This window comes from Pollachius pollachius (genome assembly GCF_949987615.1).
Source record: "Pollachius pollachius genome assembly, chromosome: 7".
Taxonomy (NCBI): domain Eukaryota; kingdom Metazoa; phylum Chordata; class Actinopteri; order Gadiformes; family Gadidae; genus Pollachius; species Pollachius pollachius.
Window position 1 is genome coordinate 10,753,374 of NC_136940.1, and position 12,087 is coordinate 10,765,460.

Sequence of the window (12,087 nt, forward strand, 5' to 3'; positions counted from 1 at the left end):
CCAACTTATAAATACAAAGGACTTCATATCAGATGATATTCCTGGTTGTATCCTGATATGAAAGATGGTTTTGTTTATTATTCAAAAAAAACACCAAATGTATATATATATATATAAACACGCAACCATAAATAGTTCAATGGGTTTCAAAAAGCAGCAGATATCTCAAAATCTGCCAGACAGCATATAAGGTGGGCCCATACGCAACAAACAACAATCCCACACATGCTCGTAGGACGTCCATCTACACAGAGACCCTTGCAAGAGCGTGGATGGAGCCCCGGGGAGACGGGAGACTGAAGAAGGGCTTGACATGCAGGCCAGGCCCCCGCTAATCCCTCTCCCTGCCGACGTTCACTCATCGCATCGCAGCCATCTGCATCGTCCCCCGTCTGTTGGGTCTAATTACAGCCCAATTTGCTAGGCCGGGAGGTGGCTGCAGCTATGGCAATGAATAAATAAATACCGCTCAGACACGTGGGCTGGAGGTTGGGGGGACGCGTGCAGAGGAGAGCTGCTACGTGTCTTAAGGGTGTCTGTCAGAGACCTGCAGAACAAGAGCTGGAGATTGGCTGTCAACGTCGGGATTTAGGTATCGATCTGCTTCAAACCCCCTAAAAAACCCTACCCCTCTCCTAACGACATCCTCTCTCTCTCTCTGAGGCAAGCAGAGGAAGAGTCAGAGGACAAAGAATAAGAAGCCCCTGCCTGCCTCTAGTACCATACCTCACCGCCCATCCATCACGCCAAACCCCACCAACACAAACACATGTGTAAACATGGCGAAAGGACCATACTACACTGGGCTGCGGTCAGGCATCCTGGGGGACAGTCATTAAACACACACACACACACCTTGATTGACTTGAGTGATTTGATAGTTCATGTCTCCCTTCGCGCTGAGGCTGAAAATGTTTAGAGTTAAAGATCCGGAACAACGTAAGTTGTTTAAGTAATGAAACCACAACTAATGTTCACAACTGGACAGGAGCAAATGACCAACTACTTATATTTCCTTCAATCAAATTATAGGTTATATTATATTCAAATATACAAAGTTCTATCAAAATGCCCATCAAATGCATCCCGGTCAGGGGACCCTTGCCAGCAGATATGGTAGGGCACCGCACAATTTCAAACCCTCCCCCTCAAACAGCAACAGTGTACCAGTGTCACCAAAGATGGCGCGATGCCTGTGGTTTGATTTTTGGTATTGTGGTACTCTTTAAACCTGCATTCACCACGCGCTTTCACAATCACGAATGTAAGTGAGTTGAAGAAAATGCTACTGAAAAATGAATACGTTCACATTCACATACACTGAAATGGAATCTATCAAAAGACAAAGAAAGCTCTCTCGACCCCTCTGTGTCACCAAAGTACGCTTCGTCGCCCCAAGTGTCTTGTCTTCACACTCATTATCAGCTCTCATCAAGGTCGGATGAGTTCAAAGCAGGTTGTGAAGATAAAAACATTGTGACACACACACACACACACTGCATTTTGGAACACTTCCAAGGGCAACTGGGAAATGTTGCATGACTGACCAATATATAATGACTCCAATGAAAAATGTATTCTGGTGACATACTGAAGTTAAATCCTTATTTTGAAAATTCCCCATCAGTACAATACTGCAGGTCATGGTCATTTTGGGAAATGTTGTTGCTTTTACTTTGTCAAGGCCCTGAGCCGGTTAACTATTAACACTGCTGACCCTTCTAACCCCACCCTAGTAGTTACCCCCACCCTGTCCAGCTGGCACTCGATTTACCCGAAGATCGGGTGCTAGCACGACCCTCTCTTAGTAAGAGGGTGGCCGAGTCCTGACAAATCATCACCCCCACCTCCTCACCTATACCCCCCACAACCACCCCTAAACCCCCCAGAGCCCCTCCCAAGAATCACCCCTACACCCGCCACAGCAACCCCTAACAAAACACCTCCGCCTTCACCCCCACCCAACAGTGCTCATTTGATGAATGCTGCCCTTGTGAGCGTAGGAAGCCACTGCCCACCCACTCACCTCCACCCCTTCCACACACACACACACACACACAGACACACACACACACACACACACACACACACACACACACACACACACACACACACACACACACACATCCTGATCACAACCACCGCTGCCCTGGCGTTGCTTACATGATCCCTAAATAGAAGTGAAGGCTGGGGAACACCGCCCCTGCAGGTGCTGCAACTCGTTGGTTACACACACACATAATCAAATGCACTCTCACACGCACATATCCACATTCTCACACACACATGCACTCTCTGTCTCAGACACACACATACAGGTTAGTAAGTGCATACATACGGGTGCACAGACTTATGCATACACGGACAAGTATACGCACACCACAAGAACGCACACACCCATAAATACACACACACATGCAGACCACACTCCGTTACAAGCACACATTATAACGCCCACTTTGGCTACTCTGCTAGCTGTCACAGATCCTTGCCATCCAACCCCAGGCCAGAGGCTGCTTTTACCCATATGCCTCATTTACACAAACCTCAACCCCCACCCAAGACCCCCTGGAAAGAGGCACAACAGCTGTGTAATTGTGTGTGTGGATAGGTTGAGTGTCTGTCCGTCTGTCTGTCTGTCTGTCTGTCTGTCTGTCTGTCTGTCTGTCTGTCTGTCTGTGAGATCGTTTATGGGGACAGGATCTAGGCTGTGTCTGTGCGTGGACAGGATCTAGGCTATTGTTGGGCATTTTTGTGGTGTCTCTGCGGCTATAAATACCTTGTTTCCTGTCAAAGAGAGTTGTCTTCCCCGTGTGCACGTAGCGAGCAGGTTACTCTCCCATGTCGTTAATTTGCATGTAAGCGAATAAAGAGTCGGAGTGATTGAGAAGCAAGGTTTGACATAGTGGGAGAGTGACGCAAAATTAGACACTACCCGTGCCAGCAAAGTTCCAGTTGGTGTGTGTGTGTGTGTGTGTGTGTGTGTGTGTGTGTGTGTGTGTGTGTGTGTGTGTGTGTGTGTATGTGAGTGTTAGTTTTAGTGTTAGATGGTCCAATCACAATTGTGCAGCTTGTGATCTGCCCTAGTGTATCGGTTCACACAGTTTATGGAAAATTTCACACGTCGTGGACTAAGCCAGTTTACAGCTTGGATTGACTCAACTACGACGCGTTGGCGTACAGATGAGTACCTACTTCTGCTTACGCAGAGCATGTTAGTTGAGTGGGCGACCTTTCAATGTTGCCCAGGACAAATTCAAATATCCTAAGATAATGGGTCTGTAAGTGGACAAGACCACCTCTGAATGGTGTCTGACAGACCAGATCTCAATGCGTCCTCATTGAGTCTTATGGGTTCTTTATAGTTCCACGTTGACGGAACGCAAGGGGGTTACGGACCTGTTAAGCCTCCCAAAAATTGTAACCTTGCGTCGAGGCGAAGCAGCCACAAGGGCTGTGATTGGTCATCTAACTACATCATTTCCGGCAACACGCTTTGTATGCAAAAAATCGAAGGCAAAACATGTAACTTCTGCCTTCATAGCTGTAAACTTTTTTTTGTCACCAGTCGGTAAAAAGTGAAGACGTTTTGTATTCGATCATAATAGACTTCAAATGTCATGACCAGAATGGACAACAACGACCAACTAGCAGCCCATCTTCTGATTTCATTGCACATTGTTTGAGTCGTATTCAGCTTTCAAGTTGCTAGAATCCATACGATAACATAATAAAAACTTCTCGTAGTGGACCAATTGTAAAGCAATAGCATGCACAGACAAAGACCAACTATTTGTGCTACTTTGTACTTTTTACCACAGACATATAGCGACACGCAAACCCGACGCAGAACCATAAAGGTTAACGACTACGTTGAAGCGACTGCGGGGTCATTGCGTTGCGGGAACGTGGAACCATAATCAAGCCTTTAGGTCAATTCAGTACTTAGAACTGTCCAATTGTGATCGGATCACTCAAGAAACTTGTTAATGCCAGGTGCGAACAGGATCTATGTGTGTGCGTGTGCATGTGAACATTTGCGGCGGTGTGTGTGTGTGTGTGTGTGTGTGTGTGTGAGTGAGGAAACCAGAAAGCCAGTGGCTTTCATCTGGAAGGGATTAAAACATTAGCACTCTCTTATCTTTACCCCTTCCTCCTTTGTCTTTCACAACCGCCACTCCCCCATCCCACCCAATCGTATCCTGCTGGGGGGGCTTTCAATCACCCATGATTACCCCAAAACCGCACGCACAAACACACACATACACACTCAACCCACATCCTCATCATACACAGAATGGCTCAATCACCATACCGACTCTTCCCAGTTGTTGAAACATTTCTTCATTCAGGTAAAAAAATAAAATACTGACAACGAAGGATTGCATTTTTATCGCATAAAACAGATAAAGTAACGCTGAAGATGTGTTCCAAGTGTTAAGGTTATATGATGAAATCTCTTGCCCTGTGTGCAGGAGCCATAAATCATTGCGGGGGGAACAGTGTTTTCATATCACCGCTGGCCAACTCGACCGCGCTGTAAGAAAACAGGCAAGGCATGAGGAGCAGAGGAGCCACGAGACGGAACAAGGGCTTGACTTGGATCAGACACAAATACAATGATCTTTGCGACAATATTACACATATCATGCTCAATCAAGTCCCGCTTGACGTTCTGGAATGTAAAAGAACTTTGCTGTTATAGGGGGGATGTTAGACATAAGTGCTGAGTGGGTTAAAAGATCATTATTAAATCATGAAACAACTGCATGCACGGGTCCCACACGCAACTGTCCCAATAAAGGCTGTTCATCACCTCTAGGTGGATGGCACCTTAGGGTTTCCTTGTTGGGAAGGAGGGTGATGAGAGGTCTCAACCATGATGGGGATTTAATAGCGTCTTTTATCTCCATTCCAAATGCACTTAATACCTAAGGACAGTTCCACAGTCATCTATTTATAGTATTGTTGCTGAACTGGGTTGATCTACAATTAGGCTCACAAATCCGAATGAACAGGGATTTCTCAAATTTTCAATTTATATTTGTTTAGACCAATCATGACCAACCACCCTCATCGTCAGGGTTGAGAACAGCAGGGGGTCGGCATGCAGAGTTCTTGCAGAGATTAAGGTATCGTGAATCCGAGTGTGTCTTTGAAGGCAGCCAGTGGCCGGGGTGGGTATGATTTTCCTTTCTTTATGGAAGAAAGTGGAAGTATTCTTCTGGATAGGTTTCACACAACCGTGACAAGGCTTCCCTTCCTCTGCCATGCAGGGCTACTTTGGTGCCTGGTGGCTCCCCCTCTTAATCATCGACGGAGAACCCACCCGCCACACAAGGGAAAGATGGCGCAGATAAAACGTGTAACCGTGGACATTTCCAGGAAAGCGGGGCCTAAACAACTGCAATTGAACTATTTTTCCCGGACTGGCTTGGAGTCGAGCAGAAAAAAACGAAACCGTCTGGAATCGCGTGGAAACAGGGCTTGTCGCGTTCTGTTCTTGCATTTTTTTTCTGAGTCACCGGTTGTGTGAGTTGTGTGGAAATGTGACGGGGGAAGAAGCGCTGTCAGTGTCTGAGATGTTCGGATTATAACTGCCTATGGGAAAACATGGAGGGGGTCTGCTGACCCCAGCTATCCCACGATCCACTAGCAACCTGGCCAGACCGCTGGAGCAACCTATGCCTCCCCAGCTGCTGGTTCCGGTTAACGGTCTCTAGCACACACACACACACACACAAATAAAAACTGTCTCATGCTCGTTTCTCACGCACGCAGACACACACACAAACATACACGCATGCACTCAACACATGCAGGCACGCACATGCACGCTTGTCACTTACAAATGCAAGCACACAAACATTCACACACACCCACACAGTCACACACACACACACACACACACACACTGGACCCTGCCTTGCTGCTGGTACCCAGATCCTCAGAGCTACAACTGGTCCGCCACAGCACCAAGAGCAACCAGGCCCCCCTACCACAGGCCTTGGCTCTTCTTACCCCGCTCCACGGTGTGGAGGCGGATGAGAGGCGAGGGAGCCCACAAAGAGCGGTTCAAAGAGCTGCCGTTGAAAAGTCTTCCTGGCGGCGTGACACCCTAGACCCCATCTGCATACTCACATATGCAGAGTCTGTTACGTTCTTCCTCTTCCCGAGAGACACCGGAACACCGGGCAGATAGGGAAATTTGGGCTGTTTTCGCTTTTTCTCCCCACTTGCACTCGATAGCCTTTTCTGTCTGGGATTGCTTTCTTTCCCCTCACATAAAAAAACTATCCACCTTCTCAAAAAACTGTTGAGAGAGGGGCAATGGTAGGAAATGTCAGGGTGCATTATTTCTGCTTTCTTCTGTTGATAGCATACAGGCTGATGCTGTTGTTTATGTAAATGTCATAGTAAACCGGTAAAGATTGCAGAGGGGAATAATCACCCTGATTTGTTGTGCAATGTATATTCCCCTAAAACAAGGCTTCTGTTTTCAGAGTTTGTTTTCATTCATGGCGTTATTCAATTCTGCAATCAAATATCCACATTGAAAATACTGGGAATTTCACTGGAACCATCTTATCCTCAGCATCGCAGATCACAGCTCCAAGCCTGACAGCAGGTGTCAACAGTGATACACACAGCCATGAGCGTTGCTATTGTCTCTGTGACAATCTCCAAGCACGGATACACTTATTAGCAAACAAGAGCATACCACAGTGACACTTCTGACACTCGGCCAAATCAGGCCTGCCAGCTAATCAGAGGCATATTCATGATGATGGTTTCTTTGCCTTTTTTCCTTTGCCTTTTCTACATGTGGAAAAAAGTAGTTTGAACACAGCGCAATCTGCTCATGTTCGAACAATCAACAGGTGCTGGCACCGATAGCATCGGCTCCCTCACTCATTCTGATCCATGATGGTCGTTGCCAGAGATATGGCAACGTGCTCCATCATTCAAATGTCTTGGAAGGGAACGCAGGAAGACAGGACAATGTGCTCTGTGTGCTGGGAGCCGGTTGCGTCGCCTCGTCAGAGATTGTTCTGACAGGGAGCCGTGCTGTCAAGAAGACACAGGTCTGCCTAATGGGGGTTCCCCACGAGCCACAATCATCCAGGTTCAGGAAGATATAGTGGTGATCAAATACACTCACTCATCTGTTATATGCTTATCAGAATTAAGAAATTAAAATAAATCTGGTCTCATTAGATCCGACCCCATACCTAGGTTCTTCCACCTGCTAAGATGCACATGTGGACTGGATATTTCTTCCCTCCACTGACCAACATGTACACTATTTTAACCCATAGGCTTTTTGTATCATCATCATGGTTTCTGTTTCCAAGTGCTTTCAGATGTGTGTGGTGCCCTGGTATCAAACGCTGACTACTACGAAAAAGTAATCACAAAATCTCTATAACAGCAACTACCCGAACTTAATCCATAATTCTGAACCAATATGAAAACAGTAGCGCTGGAGCGTTGCATGTGGTTATGATAGACCATATTTTCTTTCGAAGTCCAAGTCAATAAAGATCAAAAAGAACCAACTATAAACCATGCAACTGTATTGCAGGCAAGCCATGGCTCACATTTGCCTGTTTGCAGGCTTGTATCAATCCACTCAGCTTGAGGACATTCAATCAACTATAATAAAATACAAATTTGTCGCGCACACACACACACAAACACACACAGTGTAAAAGGCTATAAAATGTAATAAGGTGGTAATGGTAAAGATAGGGTTGAATTAGTCAAAAAATACTTGGACTAGGCCATAGAATGACTTGTCTTCACCTCTCTCTCTATGTCTCTCTCAATGCGTCTCTCACTCTCAGGGGAATGCTAGCATAGTTAATAGCAGCGAGAACATTGCAAGTTGAGGCACAATCCAGTGCAGAAGAAAGGTCCTACACTCTGCAATGAAACGCCTATTGCTAGAAACCAAGCATAACAACACATTACGTACAAATACGTACACACAAACATTAACCAACTTCTTCTATTTATACTTATAAGTATTCAAAAAGACACCAAAAATATCTTTCATACCTGCCTACCTATACTGTATATACATATATAAGTAGATAAGTATGAATGTAGGTCCAACTGTGTATAGCATACTGACCTTAACAATACTGTGGAGAGGAGGAGTCCCTTCCACAGCAGGGATTTTGCATCAGACTTTAATACGATTACCATCACCGTTTAGATTTACTGCATCTGGATGGTTTACATTTATTTTCTGGGGCTCACTTGGTGACTATTACTGTGAGCTCTGAGCAATGCCAGGGACCTGTGATAGGCCAGGCAACATAAGTACTTCCAAGATTAGCTTAGCATCTAGTGTTCTGTGCCAGGTTGTCGGGTATGAATACACCAGAAGCGTGCAGATGTAAGTAAAGCACAATTTAGGATGTGCAGGGTCAGTCTCAGTCTCAGTGTGTGTGTGTGTGTGTGTGTGTGTGTGTGTGTGTGTCTGTGTGTTTGTGCGTGTGTGTGTGTGTGTGTCCGAGACGCCCATCATTGTCAGAGGTGTGAACACTTCCAAGACCGGTGTTTGTGTATCTATGGCTTTCCCCGCGCTCGATGCTCATAATTGGGGGGAAAGGAATGCTTGGGGGAGTAGTTGAGAACGTTGCAGGGCCCTCAGCCTTTACTGCCTGGCAAAAGGCTGAACGTGACGAGTTCAGCCACACACACACACAGCCACACACAAAAGCTGTGCATTCAAACACACACACAGAACTCTGCTTTCATATGTCACTTTTTGCTGAACTTTGGGTCGAGAGCAGAGTAAAGCAAACAGCTGGGTGTTTTCTTTGGAGTCTGCCCACGCTCCGAACAGAGGGCGAGAGGAGAGATTATCTCCTACTAATCGTGTTCTGCTCTCTGAGATGTTGCTATCCTCGTTCCCTGTCACACACTCAGACGTACACACAAACACATAGAAACCTGCACAGTCTCACACACACACACAAACACACACACAAGCATGCTCGTGCACAAACACGCACTTATACACACACAACCACCCACACTATTATTATTATTATTAGTGTTTGCTTGATTAAGGGAATCACACTGATAAATAAAGTTGACACGCACACACATACACCCTTTCATCTGAGGGTCACTAACTACAGCTTAAGAATGTCTGGGTGTTAGACACTGTATTTTCTTTTAAAAAGTGTTTAATATGCCTCACAGGGGACCCGTCATGGTCTCCCTCCAAAGAAAAACAGCTCAGCGTTGTTATTACATCGAAACAGTTTTCCCATCTCTCTCCTTGCCGAGCTGCGAGAGAGAAGACTTTGTGTGTGTTTTGTTCCCTTCAAAGTCAGACAATGGCCGTTTCCCTTCAACATCGATTGCTGATCGAATGTATATTATGGAAACATCGGAATATATCCACCTTGTCGGGTACCAGCAGACCTCAGCATCGACACAATGTTGAGGGCATGGAGGAATGGAGGAATAAACAGACAGCAACCGCCCCAGTCATGGTCATAGAAGTCACAGTGTGGGAAACTGATCCCAACCACCCGATCTGCCACACTGTATGTCACGTAGACATCCTTTCACCCGCCTCCCGGCGGGCTAATAGCACTACTAATGACCATATTAATAATGGCATTTATGATCAAGATAAGGAAGAATAATCCCCATCTGGGAGTGCGATCCAACGGAGGCCCCGGGGGGGACAGCAGAGGACTGACAGGCTGTTGGGCTCCACCCCGGTGCAGGCACAAGAGAAGTGTTGTTCACACTAATTTCTCATAGTCTCCTTAAAAGCGCCAAACCATTGGTGCCAAGTACCAAGTCCAACCTGTTTACATAAGCACACAACCTGAGGGCTGCTTGAGGTTCTTGAGGGCACTTTTTGAATTTTAATTGCGCCCCTCCCCCGTCATTAAAGTAAATTCAGCTTCTAAAGCCTCTTGAGCCGTTTGTCAGGTCTGGGCTCATGTAGAAACAGCAGTGTAAAATGTTGGGCTCCTCGGAAGAGGACCCACTACCTACGAAGATGTAAAAAGGCTCATTCTAAGGTAACGAGAACACAGTGATGAATATCTTAGTATTATACATATATACATAAATACATGGTCTCATATGTACATATACACTGTATATGTACATATGCATGTACATATACAGTAATATATATATATATATATATATATTATATATATATATATATATATACATATATACACACACACACACACACACAGTATATACATACATTCATATATATGTATATAAATAAATACATGTCTATCTATATATATACAGTGGGGCAAAAAAGTATTTAGTCAGCCTCCAATTGTGCAAGTTCTCCCACTTAAAAAGATGAGAGAGGCCTGTAATTTTCATCATAGGTATACCTCAGCTATGAAAGACAAAATGAAAAAACAAATCTAGAAAATCACATTGTCTGATTATTTAAGAATTTATTTGCAAATTATAGGGTTAGGGTTGAAAACCCTGGAAAATAAGTATTTGGTCACCTACAAACCAGCAAGATTTCTGGCTGTCACAGACCTGTAACTTCTTCTTTAAGAGGCTCCTCTGTCCTCCACTTGTTACCTGTATTAATGGCACCTGTTTGAACTCCTTATCAGTATAAAATACACCTGTCCACAACCTCAAACAGTCACACTCCAAACTCCACTATGACCAAGACCAAAGAGCTGTCAAAGGACACCAGAAACACAATTGTAGACCTGCACCAGGCTGGGAAGTCTGAATCTGCAATAGGTAAGCAGCTTGGTGTGAAGAAATCAACTGTGGGAGCAATTATTAGGAAATGGAATACATACAAGACCACTGATAATCTCCCTCGATCTGGGGCTCCACGCAAGATCTCACCCTGTGGGGTCAAAATGATCACAAGAACGGTGAACAAAAATCCCAGAACCACACGGGGGGACCTAGTGAATGACCTCCAGAGAGCTGGGACCAAAGTAACAAAGGCTACCATCACTAACACACTACGCCGCCAGGGACTCAAATCCTGCAGTGCCAGACGTGTCCCCCTGCTAAAGCCAGTGTATGTCCGGGCCCGTTTGAAGTTTGCTAGAGAGCATTTGGATGATCCAGAACAGGATTGGGAGAATGTCATATGGTCAGATGAAACCAAAATAGAACTTTTTGGTAAAAACTCAACTCGTCGTGTTTGGAGGAGAAAGAATGCTGAGTTGCATCCAAAGAACACCATACCTACAGTGAAGCATGGGGGTGGAAACATCATGCTTTGGGGCTGTTTTTCTGCCAAGGGACCAGGACGTCTGATCCGTATGACGGAAAGAATGAATGGGGCCATGTATCATGAGATTTTGAGTGAAAACCTCCTTCCATCAGCAAGGGCACTGAAGATGAAACGTGGCTGGGTCTTTCAGCATGACAATGACCCCAAACACACCGCCCGGGCAACGAAGGAGTGGCTTCGTAAGAAGCATTTCAAGGTCCTGGAGTGGCCTAGCCAGTCTCCAGATCTCAACCCCATAGAAAATCTTTGGATGGAGTTGAAAGTCCGTGTGGCCAAAAAACATCACTGCTCTAGAGGAGATCTGCATGGAGGAATGGGCCAAAATACCAGCAGCAGTGTGTGAAAACCTTGTAAAGACTTACAGAAAACGTTTGACCTCTGTCATTGCCAACAAAGGGCATGTAACAAAGTATTGAGATGACCTTTGGTTATTGACCAAATACTTATTTTCCACCATAATTTGCAAATAAATTCTTTAAAAATCAGACAATGTGATTTTCTAGATTTTTTTTTTTCATTTTGTCTCTCATAGCTGAGGTATACCTATGATGAAAATTACAGGCCTCTCTCATCTTTTTAAGTGCGAGAACTTGCACAATTGGAGGCTGACTAAATACTTTTTTGCCCCACTGTATATATATATATATATATGCACACACACACACACACACATATACAGACACACACACCAGTAAAAAGGCATGGCGACTGTAAACAGCAACAATAATGGTCTTGGTTCAGTTTCTACGGAAGAGAATAAATAAATAAACCAAGGTAAATGAGCAAAGGCTGGCGGCTGAGCAACG

At 45.1% G+C, this 12,087-nt stretch overlaps 1 protein-coding gene across 1 annotated transcript in view; it reads right to left on the bottom strand.

Annotated features, from left to right (window-relative positions):
- The window catches only part of gmds (GDP-mannose 4,6-dehydratase), a 121,298-nt gene that overhangs the window by 83,862 nt on the left and 25,349 nt on the right, over positions 1-12,087 (bottom strand). The window lies entirely within an intron of this gene.